Source organism: Nanorana parkeri, unplaced genomic scaffold, assembly GCF_000935625.1.
Source record: "Nanorana parkeri isolate BGI_ZX_2015 unplaced genomic scaffold, ASM93562v1 scaffold45, whole genome shotgun sequence".
Taxonomy (NCBI): domain Eukaryota; kingdom Metazoa; phylum Chordata; class Amphibia; order Anura; family Dicroglossidae; genus Nanorana; species Nanorana parkeri.
In genome coordinates this window covers 1,625,040-1,644,537 of record NW_017306313.1, presented here as the reverse complement: position 1 = coordinate 1,644,537, position 19,498 = coordinate 1,625,040, and the positions used below count along the sequence as shown (strand labels likewise).

The 19,498-nt window shown below is 40.8% G+C and overlaps 1 protein-coding gene across 3 annotated transcripts in view; it reads right to left on the bottom strand.

Moving 5' to 3' along the window:
* Positions 1-19,498, bottom strand: part of OSBPL8 (oxysterol binding protein like 8) — a 230,757-nt gene that overhangs the window by 199,401 nt on the left and 11,858 nt on the right. For all 3 annotated transcript variants that reach the window (XR_001942119.1, XM_018572747.1, XM_018572757.1), the window contains exon 2: positions 6,505-6,588. The gene's annotated coding sequence lies outside the window, so the exon portion shown is untranslated. The remainder of the gene's footprint in view (positions 1-6,504; positions 6,589-19,498) is intronic.

Here is a 19,498-nt window from a genome sequence, read left to right as displayed (position 1 = left end):
ACCTGATGTAGCCCCCATATACAGCAGCAGATCATTTCTAATTGTGATCTGTTGCTGGCTGCAATCAGACAGCAATAGATCTATACAGCAGTGATCTGTAGCTGCAGGAAGGCACTGCAGAGTAAAGGTGGCCATACACTCTACAACCATCGCAAGACTTTAGTCTTGCGATGGTTGTAAAGGGATTAAAAAAACTTACGATCTGCCTATCTTGGACAGGCAGATCGCACTCTCGATCATCGCAAGCCCGCCCCCCTGAGGGGCGGGCTTCCGATGACCGCAATGCTGAACGGGCAGTGTGCGCGTGCGCACACCGGCCCGTTCAGCATTTATCTTCCGAGCACCGTTCTAACCAGCCGAGAATCGTACGATTCCCGGCTGGTTTTCGAACATGCTGGTTCGACAGAAGACGTGCGACCGTACAGTAGAAACGGTCGCACGTCTCCGTTCACACTGCTCGATTATAGTACGAAAAACCGATCGCATACGATTATCGTACGATAATCGTGCAGTGTATGGGCACCTTTACAGTTCTGTTCCAGCCCCTGTACTCAAAAGAATTGCCATGGCGTAATTTGTGATGTTACTATACTCCCAAAGTAAACTAAGTGAAAGCATTCTTTTTACATATGCTTCTACAGCATTCTACGATTGAGCATGCTATAGAAGTGTTGAAAGCCCAGGAGCTGATAGTTTCAGAGACAGCCAGTGGTTCCAGCACTTGTGTCAGTGGGGCCCCAAGGAATCACTGAGACCATCTCCCGTTTTAAAACCGTGCAGGGACAAATAGCGGTTAACACAGTGCAATTTTAAAGCAGCGGCTGGGAGACAAGTGGATGAAGCGTTACTGTACCTTTGGTCCTAATCTAGTTTACAACCAATAATGGAATCTACCAGCTAAGTACAGTCAGGGTCAATTAAGTTAAACTCCCCACACCCCCATTAACATTACATAGAAGGTAAAGCCAAGTAATATTTTTTTTTTTGGAAAAAAAAAAAAAAAAAAGGGTACAAAATTGTAGACCTGCACCAGGCTGGGAAGACTGAATCTGCAATAGGCAAGCAGCTTGGTGTGAACAAATCAAATGTGGGAGGAATAATTCGAAAATGGAAGACATACAAGACCACTTATTTGTTCTCATTTTGTCTCTGATAGTTGAGGTCTACCTATGATGCCAATTACAGGCCTCTCTCATCTTTTTAAGTGGGAGAACTTGCACAATTGGTGGCTGACTAAATACTTTTTTGCCCCACTGTAGGTGTTTTCCTAATTTGGCTGTAAAAGTGGAAAAACATGTTAAGACTTTTAGGAAGGCTGTGGGCATGGTATGCTTCGATGTATTTGTAAACACATCAAGGATGCAGTTACACTTCAAAAGAAAACAAATGGGTGTATTTATAAACAAACAATTCACTGAGCCATTCGCCCTGCAAAATTGCATGTACATTCGGTCTGCGTGCATGGAGGCAAAAACAAATGTTATTAGCATATTTTCTTTCCAGATCGAATGTCATTTTGGGTAAATCCTGCATTAATGTCACTACATGGAGCTGATAAACTTAATAAAATAAGCATCTCCTATGCTCATCAGCTCCATTTAGTGCAGTATTTACTTGCAATTACATTAGATCTGGGGGAAAAAATAAGCTTATATGTGTTTTTTGACTCCCTTCACACAGAATGAATGTACATGCAATTTTGCACGGCTAATGGGTTTGCAAATTGTTCATACAGTAAATACACCCCAACATGTATTTTCCCTATATGCAGCTGCTATAAATACCCAAGTGTGGCTTTTGTAGTCTCTAATATTATTTTATACAGCAGCACATAAGACTTGGAAAAGGAGGGGCAACACTAGAGGTAATCAGTTGTGCTACATGCATTGATAAAAGTGGTGTCAGGCATGAATGTGTAAATTCCATGACTGGTTGGCCACAAAAAAAAAAAAAAACAGCAAAAAAATAAACAATCCTCTAGCTCCAATAATGCATGCCTAATAATGGAATCCCCAGCATTTCCCTTGTGACACTCAATTTGTTATGCAATGTACCAAGGGTGTGTAAATCACAAGAATGGCTGGCTGAGCAGAAACAAATATATTGGCAGTTAAAGCATTCACATAATCATTTCAACTCAGCATTTAGCCATGTAACCAGTGCTCAGCCCTAAATATCAGCATTCTTTAGTCTAAAACAAACGGCTTAGTGTATATTTGGGGGAATTGATTATTAACTCTTGCAGTGGGGCCACCCCTGCACTGCAAGGCTTAAGTACTTATTTGTGTCTAGGGAAGAAATCAAAAAACAAAAACAAAAAACAGTTATACCCACTTGATCGCCCAAGCTAGAATGCTCTAAGGCCCCATTCACACCTAGGCGTATTGTAATATGCGCGTCTGTCGCGCGACCGTCACACGTTTTTTTAACCGCGATTCGCGGTAAAAAAGTCGCGCGATTCCAAAGGCTACTTGGCAGTATCCAAATGGAAAACGCCCTACAAAACGGCCCAAAGTAGTCCCGGGACCTTTTCAGGCATGGGCCGTTTTGTAGGGCGTTAGGGACGGGCGGAAATACGGCGGGGTGGGAACGAGGGCATTGACTACAATGCAATTGATATTCTTGACCGTTTTGTAGAGCATTCGTCGAGCGTAGAACGCCCTACAAAACGGTCAAGTGTGAACGCAGCCTTAGACCAACCCCTTCTGCCTCGCTCCCCTTCTGCCTTACTCTGTTGCAACAGTCTAAGGTCCCATAAATCTTCACGTTCTATACATAGTGTATAAAGCGAGAGGAAGCTGAGGGACATTGTATTGCTGCAGTGGAAGAGGAGACAGGCTGGAGGGAGCGCTGTCACAGTTGGCCGGCTCCAAAGATTGGGCAGGTATAACTTCCTCAGGGCAGGTAACTCTTGCAGAGTGGAGGGAGCTCCACTGCAAGGGTTAATCATTTCCACCTGCTTTAAATGAATTGCTTTTGCAGTCATTTTCTTTACATATAATATAAGGGTAAGGGAAAAGGTGTGGACATCTTATTTCAATACATGGTGAAAAGATATCTACTTCAACATAATATTTTACAAAAACTCACTAAAATTCCCTTCCAACAGAGATAATCCAATCAATGATACATGTAAGCAGATTCTAGAAAAATACAAAACTGTACACAAAGCGGCTAAAAAACCCAGGAATACATCACATACTTGCAGAATAAAATGACCCCAAATGGAGTATGTAGTAAAATATATGAAATGGACTTTTCTATTGTTTGAACTTAGATCGAGCTAGGAGGAGTTTTCAGTTTAATTCTGTTATATTTGTGCATATTATTATTAATGTTTATTTTGGTATAAAAATTTGGTGAAAGAATCTGATTAATCCCATCATTTATTGGATTACCTCTGTTTAGATGGAATTTCAGTTTTGTTAAATATTTTTACACATTAGTCCGTAGGGTTCAATATTGTGTTGGCACACCCTTTGCTGCTATAACAGCTTCAACTCTTCTGGGAAGGCTGTCCACAAGGTTTAGGAGTGCGTCTATGGGAATGTTTCCCATCCATCGGATTGCCAGACAGAGAAGTGTGATTCATCACTCCAGAGATCACATGTCCACTTCTCTAGAGTCCAGTGGCGGCGTGCTTTACATAACTGCATCCGACGCTTTGCACTTGGTGATGCAAGGCTTGGATGCAGCTGCTTGGCCATGGAAACCCATTCCATGAAGCTTTCTACGCGCTGTTGTTGTGCCAATCTGAAAGCCACACAAAGTTTGGAGGTCTGTAGCTATTGACTCTGCAGACAGTTGGTGACTTTTGCGCACTTCAGCATGCGCTGACCCCGCTCTGTCATTTTACGTGACCTACCACTTTGTGGCTGAGTTGCTGTTGTTCCCAGTTGCTTCCACTTTGTTATAATACCACTAATAGTTGACCGTGGAATATTCAGTAGCAAGGAAATGTCACGGATGGACTTATTGCACAGGTGGCAACCTATCATGGTACCACGTTTGTATTCACTGAGCTCCTGAGAGCGACCTATTCTTTAGGTGCCCATACACCTTGCGATTATCGTACATACGAATCGCAAGGTGTATGGAAGGCGTGCGAGCGTTTCTTCTGTACGGTCGCACATCTTTTGTCTCCCGTGCAGGCTTGAAAACCCGCCGAGAAACACTGCCCGTTCAGCATTGCAGTGATCGCATTGCGATGATCGCAAGTACGATCTGCTTTTCCAAGGTTGGGCAGATCGTATGTTTTCTAAATTACCTTTCAACCATCGCAAGACAAAAGTCTTGCGATGGTTGTAAGGTGTATGGGCACCTTTTCACAAATGTTTGTAGAAGCAGCCTGCATGCCTAGGTGATTGATTTTATACACCTGTGGCCATGGAGGTGATTGGAACACCTGAATCTAATGATTTGGAGGGGTGTCCTAATACGTTTGGCAATATAGTGTATACACACACACTAAACTCCCCGTTATCCTGCATTCACGGGGATTGGTAGATTCCAGATAAATGCAGTTTCTGATTGTTGAGACTTCCTATTAAAAATATGTCTAACAAATGACATACCACAGACTATACTATACCATTAACTCTGTATTGGACTTCATATTAAAATTGAAATGTAGTAATCAAAAGCAAATTAGGACAAATAGACATACTTAAAAAAAAAAAAAAAGGCACAAAATCGTTTCCAGGAGAGTACATGCCGCAGATCAGCAAAACAGTGAGTACACAGGGGATTTTTTTTTTTTCTGGTTATACGAGAGAGTTCTAGTTAGTTGCATACCAGATAACAGAGAGTGTGTGTGTGTGTGTGTGTGTGTTTTACACACACACAAATAAACAATCCTAACTGCCCTGCCGACTACAGATCGTGGAGCAGAGTTGTGCCTGGTACTGCAGTTATGTACTCTCCAAATCTACAGTTACAGGCTCCGTTTACCCGGTGCTGTTGTAAGAACGAACAGAGATGGAAGATACCAAATAGAGCACAAAGGTAGTACATTAATACCTTATATTAATAGGTAATACCTTATTAATATAGTACAAGGAAAACAAGGTAAGTTACCGAAAGACATAACACAGTGCTCTTTAGGTCCCTTTATATGCATTTAGTGCACATTTCTAAACGCACATAAATGCAGGTAACTGATTTTCAATAATATGATTCAAATTTTATGTTTACCTACATTCAGTTTAGCTGGGAAAATAGAACTCTGTGTATTCAAGATCCGACTAGAAACGCTAAACATAGCTAAATGGATGTACACGTGTCTTAAAGAAGGAACCTCTAAAAAGGTGGCCATACACCTATCGAATTTCGCTCGTAAATCGTCCACGAATGGTCTTTTTGATCAATAAATCGATCAGTTGAAAGGACACCGACTATTTTAATTACTGTACTCCTGGCCGAATTTACTCGGTCAGGCTGGGAAACCTTTTTCAATCGATGGATTAGTGGCGTTTTCGTAGGAAAAGAAAAATTGCAGCAAGAACAATGCACATGCAAAGCAAGAACAATGCACATGAAAATCCGTTCCGTTGACCGATGAAATTCGGTGAGTTAGTATTGCTAACGAACGATTCTCAAAATCAACATTGGTCTGTGCATGATGGGCTATTTGAGTTAGAATCGAAAGAGGGTTCTTGGCAGCAACAGAAATTTCCGAATGAAAATGTATAGATGTATGGCCATCTTAAGCCCCATTCACACTCGTGAATGGGGCAGATTGCATGAGACTCAAGAATTGCAGGACTGCCAGTGTGAATGAGGCCTAAGTACACCTGTCACCATATCTTCCATTTAAACAAAAACATGCTGCACGCTGTATGTAAAATACTATTTTTTTATAAACAAACTCTGTCTCTGAGAGCTCAATGTAAGGAGAGAGCCAGCCCTTTGTAAAACTGTAAAAAAAATCTAGTCAGAGTCTATTTTCCAGTGCCAGCATGCCCATCATCTGGCAGGATTTTCGGAAATCTTGCAGAACTTCCTGTACAGGTAGGGGGTGACTGAGGAGAACCCAGCTTAGGAAGCACTCAGGGAAATTGGGCAAAACAGACCCATGCTGTACATCCTACCTACAGAGGCAGCCACTGCTATTAACAAGGGATGCAACTTGCCATTCAAGTCATTGCAAAAGGTATATCCCAAAATCTCACCACAGAGCGGGTCAATTCATGGTAACGTGTGCCAAAGCAAAAGATGTTAACACAACCCTTGTTGATGCATGCAATTATGTGGCACCATTCTCTGCAGTCTTGAGGATCCCCTCCAACCAGAATAAGACAGTGAAGAAGCCCTGTGGTGTCACCAGACAGGACCTAAAAAAACACCTGGAAATAAGGGATGTATATATAAATCTTTAAAAGACTGCATAGGACTTCCATTTTCAAATGGAAAGGGAAGAGGGATCCCAAAGTCAAAAACAATACTACTGTAACTATTTTTTAAATTGCACAATAACAATTATTTTCACAGGTATCTGTCACTTACCTGGCAAGACTGCTACATGCAATAGGTGGAGTGTGGGAAAGAATGCTTTCCCTTTTGTATGTCATGAGTCACACATTACTGCACCTGCAACACAATAAAAAAAAGAACATATAATGTCCACACCATTAAGGAATAATTTCCCTGTTTTGATTTCAGAAGATAAATAAGAAATATCATTTGAAGGATTACAGCCTCCAAAAAAAGTATACATTTACCTAGGGCTGCAACAACTAATCGATTAAATTTATTATAATCGTTGGCAACTATTCTCATCATCGATTAGTTGCTGCCACTCTGCTCCTCAATTCTCCTCCCCGCTGGTGCTCTAGCAGTCTGTGTGCCTTTTAATCCCTGCTGCTCTCCCTGCCTGTATCGGCAGAGGCAGCAGGGACACATTTTAAAGACTCTGCAATTACAGAACAATACCGGTTGATCTTCCAGAAATGCACTCAAATCTTGCAGGGTCGTTCACAAAAGGGTGAAGAGTTTGGAGAAGGCAGAAGTGAACAATCTAGGACAAAATAGCCGATATGGAAAAATTCTCCAGTTCAGCTCACTTTCCAGTTCAGCTATGTTGTCCTAGATTGTTCACTTCTCCTGCCTTCTCCAAACCCTTCACCCTTTTGTGAATAGCCCTGATGAATCCATTTGTAGGCTGATAACACACAGCATTTTTGTGGACTCGGCGGTGTCAAGCCTGCCCAATGTCTTGAGCTAAACTACTGAACCATTCCCACTTTCAGATCTCAATATAAAAGGCTATGAGGGGGTCTTTATTATATTGTTAGGGGCTGTGAAAAGGGGCTGGGGGGTGTTGAAAATTGTTGTAAATGACTGAACCTGTCCTTTCAATGTTTATTAATCATACACACATTTTACAGAAACAGTAGAAACACATACAAACTATCAGTTTAAACACATTATTAATGGCAACAAAATTAAACTAAAATTGATCTAAAACTGTCTAAAATTGCAGCAGAACAGCCCATTTTAAACATAATGCCTGATTTGATCATATACTTAGGTCATGTATTTGTATAATGTAAACATTTTTCTATGTAACATTAAAGCAAGTGAACGTTTTTGCAAATCATTCCCGATGATTGCATATATTTATCTATAAATAATGAACCATCTACAGAAAGTGTACAAGCACAAAGGCCGAGCAGGTAACCTTCAAACAGCAAGAGAAAATGGAGTACTGGCAGAAAGGAGGTCTATTGTATAGCTTGTAAAAGCAGTGAGAGCAACAAATAATCCTGCTCATTTAGATAATATTCAGGACAATGACTCAGCGCGTCAATGTTTACACACAATCTCATGAGCTGCTGAAGGAGTGAGCTTCAAATAAAGATGAACACCAGATAACATAAATTTCAGAATTGTTTGCAGACTTTCCAATGCTGCCATGATTCAGAGAGGATATAGGAAAAATAAGGACACAAATTTGTTTAAAAAACACACTGATAGATAACAGAAACCGCAAGTAGATGGAAATCACACCATCGCATGCTTCATGTTGACTCGGAAATCTTGCCTACAAGACCTAGCAGGAATATATGCTCATGTGAACTGAGGGTCTGTTGCTGACAAAAAAAAAAAGGTCAGAAAACCTTGTGAATTTCGTTGCATAAAGAGATCACATGAAACTGCTGAGTTGTACAACACATATAGGGTACACAGCCTATCTGCACAGTTCAGTTTTTCATCCAGAAATGAAGGATGCCACTCCAATTTTGAAAATTATCTTTTTGTGAGTAACTTGGCAATTTGGCAACCTAAGTTGCACACCGACATGAAAATTAAGGCAATATATTGCCAGATTTCATACACTATAGGGCAGGGGTCTGAAAGTACTGGCCCGCGAACCGGTACTATGTTGGCCGCAGCCAGCTGACAAGTCAGGCACTGTGTACCCAACTGGCGAGAGCAGCTACGCATTCCGCATCTTTGCCGGATGCAGACCGCATTGCTGATCCTGTCAGTGCCGACACACGGATCCTTATGGCCGGCATTCTGACAGTCTACAGTGAATGCCAGCTGAATGGATGGATTAGTAAGGTCTCCACCAGACGACTAGATCACCACAGATCGTGCCTCCTCCCTGCAAAGATGCAAGCTGGTGAGGGGGCGGCTTTGAACGAGGGGAGTGTATTATTTTATGTGTGTGTGTGTGGGGGGGGGGGCATGTGTTATTTTATGTGTGCGGGGAACGCACGATTATGCACGTTTGCGTAAATGGGCCCCATAGGAATGGATAGGATTTTAACTGTTGGAGTTTTTCTGGTGTGAACGGGGCCTTATACCCAGATTCCTTTACTTACACTGCATAAGGGATTTTACAAACACATTAGCAATACTACTGTCAGACAATTAACATTGTAAATACCCATTTGTTATGGCACATAGCATTTCAACATTACAATTTTAGTGCCATGGGGTAATTTATTTGGCTTCTAACATTTGACGGTCATAAATTCATAGCTTTACAACAAATGCCACGGTTTCCAGCTTATCTTAGCTGAAGAAGGCTAGGTGACTGACCTTTAGGCAGAAGAAGTCAACCAGTGGCTGATTTCTGATCATTCCCTTTAGCCAAAATATGACATGCCACTGTGGGATTTAGAAGCATTTTTTTTTTTCTGCTGGACAGAACGAACATGTTTTTCCTCACAATTTATTATTGTATGCTGGTTAGGATAGGAAGTTTAATTTTACTACACGTCACGTTTACATAAACCATGTTCCCCAAACATTAATTTTGTCTTTAAACAGCAAAGTATAAACATCATCTATTTTAGGTTCATGGAAGACCAAAATATGCACAGGGTTACTGAACTCAATCGTCAGCTTGGGTGTATGTACTACTATTAAACGTGGGCAGGTTTAATGAATGCTTTATGATTTGCATAATGCAAGAAAGGAACGGGACAGACAAAAATAAATCAAAAATCACACACATGCCAGACATAAAAGCGCTGAATGCTTGTTGTTTACTCAAAGAGAATGAGAAGAACATCTTTAAATGTAGCTATTGTCTGCTGCAGCTACGGGTTAGGTACCTTTTGTCATTTTTAATTAATGTACCAGATTTTTTCCAGTGAAGCAACCGCTTGCAAGGTAGTTAATACCGGAGGCTGCTATATACATAGAAAATGAAAAAGTATGATTGTTTTATTATTTGCTTACTTACCAAAACAATAAGCAATAAAAACACTTTTGGGAACAATTTATTCGGCAGCAGATAAGCACATGGTTTGTTTAAAGGGTTTTCATATTGTACAAATATCATGGATGTAAATTAAGCCTAGTTTCCTCAAAACCAGGAATTGATTGCAATCTCCCACAGATTAGGAGCCATCATGAATAAAGTGATTCCAATATAGCAAATATTACTAGAGTTGCTATAGCCAGGTCTAAAATATCTGAATCACAGTATGAACAGTGTTACGAACTCAACACCTTCTAGTCATTAGAACTTATTCTAATGACTCACCATATAATAATGAGTCACCATACTCTAACAAACTACAATGCATAAGGAGAAAGGTGCCATCTTCTTTTAGGTGCCAATACTAGACGGAAATTGCATTTTCAGACCGAAACCGAAAATAAAAAAGTTTCAGGCCAAAACCAAACATTTTTTTCCCCCTAACCTGTTAAAAAAAAAAAATAATATTTATTGCAGCCCCTCTTATGAATGATCTGGAAGCCTCTATAGTGAGTGATCCTGTACATTCATAAACTGTGGATATTGTATGAGTTACTATGTCCACAATCATGAATGAACAGGAAGTGGTGTAGAGCACTTCCTATTTAGGGCTCCAACAACTAATCGATAAAATTGATTAGTTGATATTCAATTTGTTGAATCTTCCATTCTCCTCCTCGCTGGTGCTGGCTGGTCTGTTTTCCTTTCAATTCTCGCTGCTCTTCCCACCTGTGTAGGCAGAGGATGTGGGGATACAGACCACTACGGCTGGCACCAATAGGGAGGAGAGACTGCAGTGACTCTGCATTCCCTGATGCCCCACCCCCTGTATCTCCACTGCTGCCCCATTCCTCCGCTACCCGCCCTGTTCCTCATTGCTGCCCCGTTCCTCCTCTGCCCACCCCTTTCCTCCACTGACCGCCTCCTTCCTGCTCTGCTCCCCCCATGACCCCTCTTCTGCCGGCGGTACAGAGCAAGCGTCAACTCTCCCATCAGTAGCATTTGAAGGTGTAGATAGTAATCCAAATATTAATGCAAATGACAATAATGAAAACATGGTATAAATATTCATCTAAGCTGGAAGACTGCCATTTTATGAAATTACCCTCTGATATGAACACACATTCTTCAGTGGGACAAAGAAACAGTCCAACAGTTTCCTTTCCACAGAGAAAATGTTCAGAATTATTATAGTAGTCTCTTTCTAGCAGTCTGAAAAAGGCACAGTAAATGCTAATCCGATAGATATGCAAAACTGCAGAACAATTTTTTGAAAAAAGGACTTAGTCCTACTGAGAAAAATGGCAACAGAACTAAGTCTAAAGTGCGTTCAAGTATAAAATACCAACGCGCTAAGGGGGGGAGCCAAGATTACTTTGAATGGGTAATTGTTCATGAAAACAAGTCTTAAAATAGAAAGAACAAAAGCATTAGCAAAAACCTACATTTTGAGATGAGCAAAAGTTTCTATACAAGCGTATTTTAGTTCTGTTGCACCCACGGGGAATGAAACAACATGAAATTACACCTACCAGTAATTTTACTTCTCCATTATCCCATCCACAGGCCACTTGAAAAAAGGATTTGCCTACATTGAAATACAGCTCACTAACATAAGGCTACGCCTTATGCACTTCAGTGTGTCATTTGCATATTTTATCTACTATTGCAATCCACGAAGCAAGTCAATAAAAACTTATTTTGGGACACTAAATAACTGTATTTAGTGTCATATTTTTTGTCTTACTCTTATACTGATCAAGACAAAAGTCGATTCACTGACCTTTGCAGCTAGATTTTTGATCCTTATGGCAGAAGATAAATATTATTACCAGCTTCGCTCTGGTATTATTTACACTTATGAGGCCATTTGACAAACGCAGCCATTTTCGGTCTATCAGTAGAAATACCGAGCTGTTAAGAGAACGAGAAGGAGCAGAAAGGTGATGGCAATAGCTGCAAGGGTATCTTTTTGCCCTTTTTCTAGTATAGTTATATAAAGTGTATTTCCACATTTGCAGTCCGAAATGTGAAGGCCCTCACTATATATTTGTTATGTGTTCCTTTTCACACTGCATACCAAAAAATATATTTTTAAAGTGATATTAAACCTTCAGGTTTTTTTTTTATGATTAGGCCAACACTTGCAAAATCACTATTGTTCTTTTTTCAACGTTTGTATTTCCTCATTCTCTAGTTTGTCCTTAAACTGCTCTTCCTCCCTGTGCCTGTTTGCGGTGTCTCCATCAGCTAGGTGGCAGTTGCGGAGACACCTGTGCGTGCGCCTGCATCTTGCTGTGTGCATCCAACACAGCATGTGGCAAGCTATGTCCCTGCTCCCTCCTTTTAATAGATTGATTGACAGCAGAAGGAGCCAATCCCTCCTCTGCCCTCATTACCCTTCCTCAGAACCACAGAAGTTCGGGTATGCCGAAAAAATTCCTGGACCCAGCGGAGGTGACAGCGACCACAAGTAAGTGCGTTGTGGAGACAGTGGAAAGAAGGCACTGGGCATTTTTTATCGTAATGCAGAGAGTGCATTAAAGTTAAAAACACCCTGCCTTTAGTACTACTTTAAATATTTCTAACCATTCAGCAGGCCTTTGCAAGCTTCTCTCTCCATTTCAGTAACAGGTAACTCTGACTGTCCTAAGGTGTTCAGGGCTTTAACCCTTTGCTAGGACAAACCTGCTCATCTGGTTTACAGCGGAATAAAAAAAAAACTGCCAGCAAAGTACAGAAAGGGTATCTGAAACAAAACTCCCCCAACCCCCCAGACAATGAGAACTAAGCAGGATTCCTTAGTCCTTGAGTTAACAGAAAGAGCATCTAAAAAAGGTAAGCTGCAACGTTAAAATTTTATTTTAAGTTATGCAATGTGGTTGGGAACATTTAACAAATATAGAGTAGGTGTTATCCTAATTTGGCTGAAAACGTGGAATTACAACTTAAAGTCTAAATCTAGCTAAATAAAAAGGAAGGAGTAGAACCCTAGTCAGGGGGGATGATATTCTATAAAGGAGCACGGTTATTTAGCCCGGAGAGATTTACCCTCATTTCCTATCTTGCTGGCAATGGTGTTACCAGACAAGAAGCGAAGAAAGGTCTACAACAGGAATGAAATTGAGCCTCGAATAACAGTAAAAACCTGCTGGGGTTCAACCCATTACCAACTGTAAAAGATGATATTATACACACCATACATACATACGTGGAAATTCAATTACTGGACATTTAAAATACAGATGTCAGAAAGATTCACCTACAGCGAACATCTGGTGAATGTCAGACTCACAACCTTATAAATGTAAATTAAATAGTGAAAACCCCAAATATTTCTATTTTAATTTTCATGTTATGTCCATAGTTTTGAAGTCCTTTCAACAATTCAGATGGTCTCCTAGCAAAACCAAGCCCGAGAGCCTGCTGTTAACAAATCAGAATTCCAATAAACCATCAATTATTATGTGATCCCTCTCCCAAAGACTAGAAGGTCTTAATTTAAAAATTGTGTCTGCTTCACTTTTGTCAGAATGTGTGAGCCATGACCTCAGCCCTACCAAAGATTTGAAGCACTTGTTCTATTTAATCAGTGATACTTAGCCATTATATATTAGGATTTGTTCATCTCCTAGTTTAAAGCCACTAAGACCCTGCTCCCTTTGTTAACCCCACCAAATGTTTGAAGTACCTACTTTACTCTGATTAACGGGATACTCATCCACTTCTCCGTATGTCAGGTGCATTTGTATTATATATCTTCAACCACAAGCTAGCAACGCCTCACAAATGTTATTACCTTAGGCACTTTGGTGGCCGCATTAGCCTCAATTTTAAAGAAAGCTTTACACTAAATATAGTTCTGACTGCTGGACTTCATTTATGACGGATGTTTTGTCACAGTAACTAATCACACCATTCTTTGTATTCCCTTCTCTGCAAAGTAAAATATCATTGTATGCCTTTGGGAAACACAGACCTTAACCCAATGGTGCTCAACCGACAGCTTTCCAGTACTAATTTAGGAGCAATCCTACCAATGGATAAAAAAAAGGGAGAGAGACTATAATTTTTAATCAGACAGGATCGGTCTGCTATACTTTCAGTTAAATAAATAGGATTTTTGTACTCACTGTAAAATCCTTTTCTCTGTGTTCATTGAAGGACACAGTGAAGATCTTAAATCTTGCTAAGTGGGCTATATAACTCACTTAGTCAAGATTTAAGAAGATCTCCACTGCGTCCTTCAATGAACAAAAGAGAAAAGCATTAAATAAGCTTGTATATTTAAGGAATAAATACAACCTCCCCTGGCATATAAAATTACACGTTCATACCTCTGGCCTATAGATGTCACTATTTACAGTTGTTACACCTATATTGCTTATACACTCTGCACACGTTAGCTCCAGTTCCTGTTATACTCAGAAAGCTGCATGTGTATTATGGTTACCTGAAAATGTTAATAAAGCACTGCAACTATTTTGCCTCCCGGACTACAGGACACAAGAGGATTGGTGACAAAGATGTCTATCTCTGCACTGTTTCTTCCACACCCTAGTGAACCTGCAATGCCTTTTACTCCTGGGATTCATATGCTTAAGAATTCCATATTTGCCATTACTCAGGACTTGCTTACTGCTAGAAAGTGTGCTTTACTTATTCCCTACCTGGGAGCAGAAGGACATAGCATTTTTTATACTTTACCATCAGTAGATGACACTTCTAATGCAATTTTCACTGCATTAAAGAAAATATTTGAGCTTAAAGTGAACATGGTTGCAGAGCCATATAGATTCAGGCAACGTGGGCAGCATAACAGTGAAATTAAATTACATTTAGTGTTATATTTTGCACTCAGCCATAAGATTATGATCACGTGCTTTATATGGAGTAGGCCCCCCCTTTTGCCACCAAAACAGCCCTCATCCGTCAAAGCATGGACTCCACTAGAAGTCTGAAGGCATGATGTAGTATCTTGCACCAAGGTGTCAGTAGCAGATCCTTTAATTCCTGTTAATTGTGGTGGGGCCTCCATGGATTTGGACTTTCCAGCACATTCCACAGATGTTTGATTGGATTGAGATCTGGAGAATTTAGGGACCAAGTCAACACCTCGAACACAAAAACTTCATGAACCATTTATGCAGTGTGGCAGGGCGCATTATCCTGCTGAAAGAGGCCACTGCCATCAGGGAATACCATTTAAATGAAGGGGTGTACAATGTTTAGGTAGGTGGTACGTGTCATAGTAACATCCCAAAAAATGGTAGGTCCCAAGGTTTCTCAGCAGAACATTTCCCAAAGCATCACACTGCCTCTGTTGGCTTGCCTTCTTTCCATAGTGCATCCTGGCACCATCTCTTCCCCATGTAAGCGACACACGCACCGGGCCATCCACATGATGTAAAAGAAAGGATTCATCAGACCAGGCCATCTTCTTCCATTGCTCCATGGACCAGTTCTGATGCCCATGTGCCCATTGTAGGTGCTTTTGGTGGTGTATATGGGTCATCATGGGCACCCTGACCAGCCTGGGGCTATGGAGCCCCCTATACAACAAACTGTGATGCACTGTGTGGTCAGATACCTTTCTATCAGAACCAGCATTAACTTTTTCAGCAATTTGAGTTACAGTAGCTCTTATAACAGATCAGACTACACGGGACAAACTTAACTCCCCACATACATCAGTGAGCCTTGGCAATCCATGACCCTGTCGCAGGTTTAATGTCTTTTCCTTCCTTGAACAACTTTTGGTAGGCTCTGACCACTGCAAACCAGGAACATCCCACAAGAGCTGCAGTTTTGGAGTTGCTCTGGCCCAGTCATCACAATATGGCCCTTGTCAAAGTCACTCAAATCCTTACAGTTGCCCATTTTTTTTCTGCTTCCAACACATCAACTTCATGGAAAAAAAAATCTTCACTTGGGCCTGGTTCACACCTGGGCGTTTTACATTGCGTTCCTACGCGCGGTAAAACGCTCAACATGGGAAAACCAATGATTGCCTATGGGCATGGTTCCCACCTGGGCGTTTTACAGCGCGTAGGAACGCGCTGCAAAACGCCCTACGCCCAAAGAAGTACAGGAGCTTCTTTGGGGCGTATTTGCCGCGCATCCATTAGGATACAGCTGGATAGCCCTCAGAAAAGCGTGTTTGTCGCAAATCGCGAGTGAAACACACAGCAAACACGCATAATCCGTACGCCTAGGTGTGAACCCAGCCTTACTGCCTAAAATATCCCCGCCCACTTCCAGGCACCATTGTAACGAGATAATCAATGTTATCCACTTCACCTGTCAGTGGTCATAATGTTATGGCTGATTGGTGTATGTTAAATAATGTTTCTGTTTACAAATACATATATACTGCGTGCCATCAAGCTGGTTACTCTAGTTTTGGTGCCATAATGCGTAACAACTGATAATAGTAGCAGTAATTATCTCCATGTACGAGCTTCTAGGGTTAAAATTGATGTGTATATAGTTTTGTTAGGCACACCTAGGCACCCATTACAGTATTAGATTCTGTGTGTTTTTATGTTTTAATATTTTATTTGGTTTAAAATTTTGGGCTTTTACATACATGCTGTCAAAAAAGGTGCAGTGTTAATTTCGTTGATTAATAATTTTCATCATAGTTTGTCAACAACACGTGTTCAGTGACTAAAACTAGACAAAAACTAAATGAAAACTAAGTTGTGATGACTGAAACTATAACTAATATATACTGACATTTTAGTCGACTAACTATAACTAGACTAAAATGTTAGGGATAGATGAATTCAGATCCAGTCAGAACTATTCTATTTGGTCTTCCAGTTCTATCCTGAATGGATGGCTAATAGGTACTATAAGCAAAGGCATTACAGCCAATATAGTTTTTTATTTTAATATTTTAGAATTGCACTTCTGCTTGAAAGAATGAAGAATGTTATATGCAAGTTGTTATAATCAATGCATATCTAATTACTGGTCCTTTGTGAAAAATACTCAGTATTATTGTTTCTTTATAAGACTTACCGTATATACTCGAGTATAAAGCTGCCCACACACCTTACAATTTATCTGCAGATTTTCTGTCGTCAGATGGAAAAGGTGCAACACATTCCTCCATCTACACTTAACTGTGTGGCTGGAGTAATCTCTACCTTGGCCAATCTGTTGCACTTTTTCCATCTGACCACAGAAAATCTGCAGATAAATTGTAAGGTGTGTGGGCACCTTAGCCGAGTTTTTCAGCCCATTTTTTTTGCAGAAAAATGCCCCCCCGGATGTTTTTTTTTGGTAAAATTAGGTACCTCGGCTTATATTCGGGACGGCTTATACTCGAGTATATACGGTAGTTGAATCTTATTTTAAGATAAATAAAGACATGTTCAGGGGTGCGGAATTCCTATCCCCCCGATACATGTAGTTTTTCTTTCTACATTTTAGCCCTGATGCGGGCTAAATCTAGATCGGGGGAGCCGCTGCTCATTTAGTGCAAGTGATCTTGGACCGCAGCAAACATTTCATGATGGAGAGCGGGGGGGCTCTGCGTGATCAGTGAGACAGGAGCACTGTACTCACAGTGCTCCCTATCTCAGCTGTTACAAGCTGTACAGAATCGAGCACAATGCAGTTGCTCGATATTCTGCATTAGAGGGCAGATTCCATAAAGGAGAATCTGTCACTTCCAAACACATCACATAGTAGCTTGTTGGCCCCTGTGTGATAGTAATAAAAATAAGTAAAAAATAAAAAAAAATTAAAGTACAAATATAATAAAAATCAAAAATGTACAAAACAGTAAAAAAAATAAAGATAAAAATAAAAAAATGAAATGATAAAGTAAAAAACAAACAAAAGACAAAAATTAAAACCACCCCCGGCCCTGCCTCCATCTACATGTGAATTAGCAGTGCTCTCTAACACACACACACAGCATTAAAGGGTATGTTCACTTTCCCAATTAATTCTGGAAAATTGAATTACTAGCTCAAATCTGGCCAACCCTCACCCCCTCTCCCCACATTCCCTCCCCCAGCGCTATACTTACCTTTTGTCTTTCCCCTCGCCATGTCCCCACCTAAATTCCCAGCTCCACCCTACTGCCACAGTCACTACACAACCAAACGCTCATGTCACCATTCCCAGATGGGTTATCTGGAATGTGTAAGAAAAGACTGGGGAATCCAGCTGTAAGAGATCAACACACTCATTATTTCCTTGTGGAAGGCAATGCAGTTCCCATTGAAGTCAATGGAGCTAAAAAGTAGCTCATGTACTTTTTCCAGTGAGAGGAATTTAGCCAGGCGGACCAGAATGCTGGGATGTGAGCTGGGGCCATGGAAAACAATGGCATTCATTTGTTTTGAGGTTATAGTGTTTAGCCAGATCAGTTACAAAACACTTCGGTGTGAACAGAGCCTAAGGGCCTGTTTATACTAGCTCATCCTGGAGCTGCCACAACGCACTAACCTGTCTGCTAAAATGGAGCATCACACAGTGTCTGAGCTGTCAGAGGATGTTTTTATTGATTACATTTATTTTGTATTACTTTTTCAGAAGTGGAGGACGTGTACACTCCATTCAAATCACTGCATAGCAAAGCGTTGTGCTAACGTGCGGTGGCATCCAGAGGTCTGCGAAAAGGCACATGTTTTCGATGCGTCTTAACAGTGACCTGTGTTTTTCCTGTGCAGGAAAACATTGATCACCACTTAGTGTCAATGGGCCCTTAGTGGCAGGAAACTAATGTAGGCAGATATGAAAAGTGAATGAAGAATTATTCGATTTCAAATCTCAGTGAAGGAAGTTTTAATTGATGACATGACTGGCTAAAGGGAGTATTTGAGATCGACCTGTACTGATATGTGAGGGACTGGCTCGTGAACTATCATTTCTCCACCTGCAGTATGCCTAGGTCAACACTTCTGCACTTAAATGACAAGGATTTGTTTATGCACACATCCTTCTGTTTATATTAAACATGCACAAAGGGAAATGAGGAAATGCAAGGTCCTAGAATCCTTCTACAAAACATTTGTCACTGACACGCAAAGGAGGTTGCTGTTTATTTTGCGGAAATGATACGGTATGTGTGAGAAAACATCCGTCAACCAACAAAGGACTGGCGCTGGAAATATACTACAAATAACAGCCAATATTTAGGACCTTCTTAAAGTCCCCAGACATTTTATTTTAGCAACGTTACCTAAACTTGTCCTCCATTATGCAAAGTAAAGTGCATGGCAGTGTTCCTTTAAATGCACAGCAATGTTCATTCACATGAGTTATATGGAAATTAATGTGTGAACGGGCCCTAAGGATCACCTGTTAAAAACCTGGCCCTAGCGTTACACTAATAATATATATTATTTGGGGGGAGGTGGGTGGGGGGCATATCTATAAAGCACAGCAGTCTGCTTTGCAAGTGTGCTTAAGCTGGCCATACAATGGTAGATTTTCATGTTGACATTCATACAAAATATCTGGTAAGATCGTACGGACATTCATACAAAAGATCCTGTCTGATGTCAGAGAGGCGACTCTGTTGCTAGAGATCCTGCCATTCGTGATTTGTTGAAATTGCCAGTGGCAGGATAGCTCAGAGACTGTCTGTTTATCCCTATGGTATGGCTATCTCTGTAGGCAGATGCAGCGGGATGTCACTCTCATCGCCAGCAATCGACAAAGCGACATCTCACGGCATCTACCTACAGAGATAGCCATAACATAGGATTAGCGATCCTGTTGCTGGCAATTTGTCTCTAGCGGGACAAATTGCCCACCCAA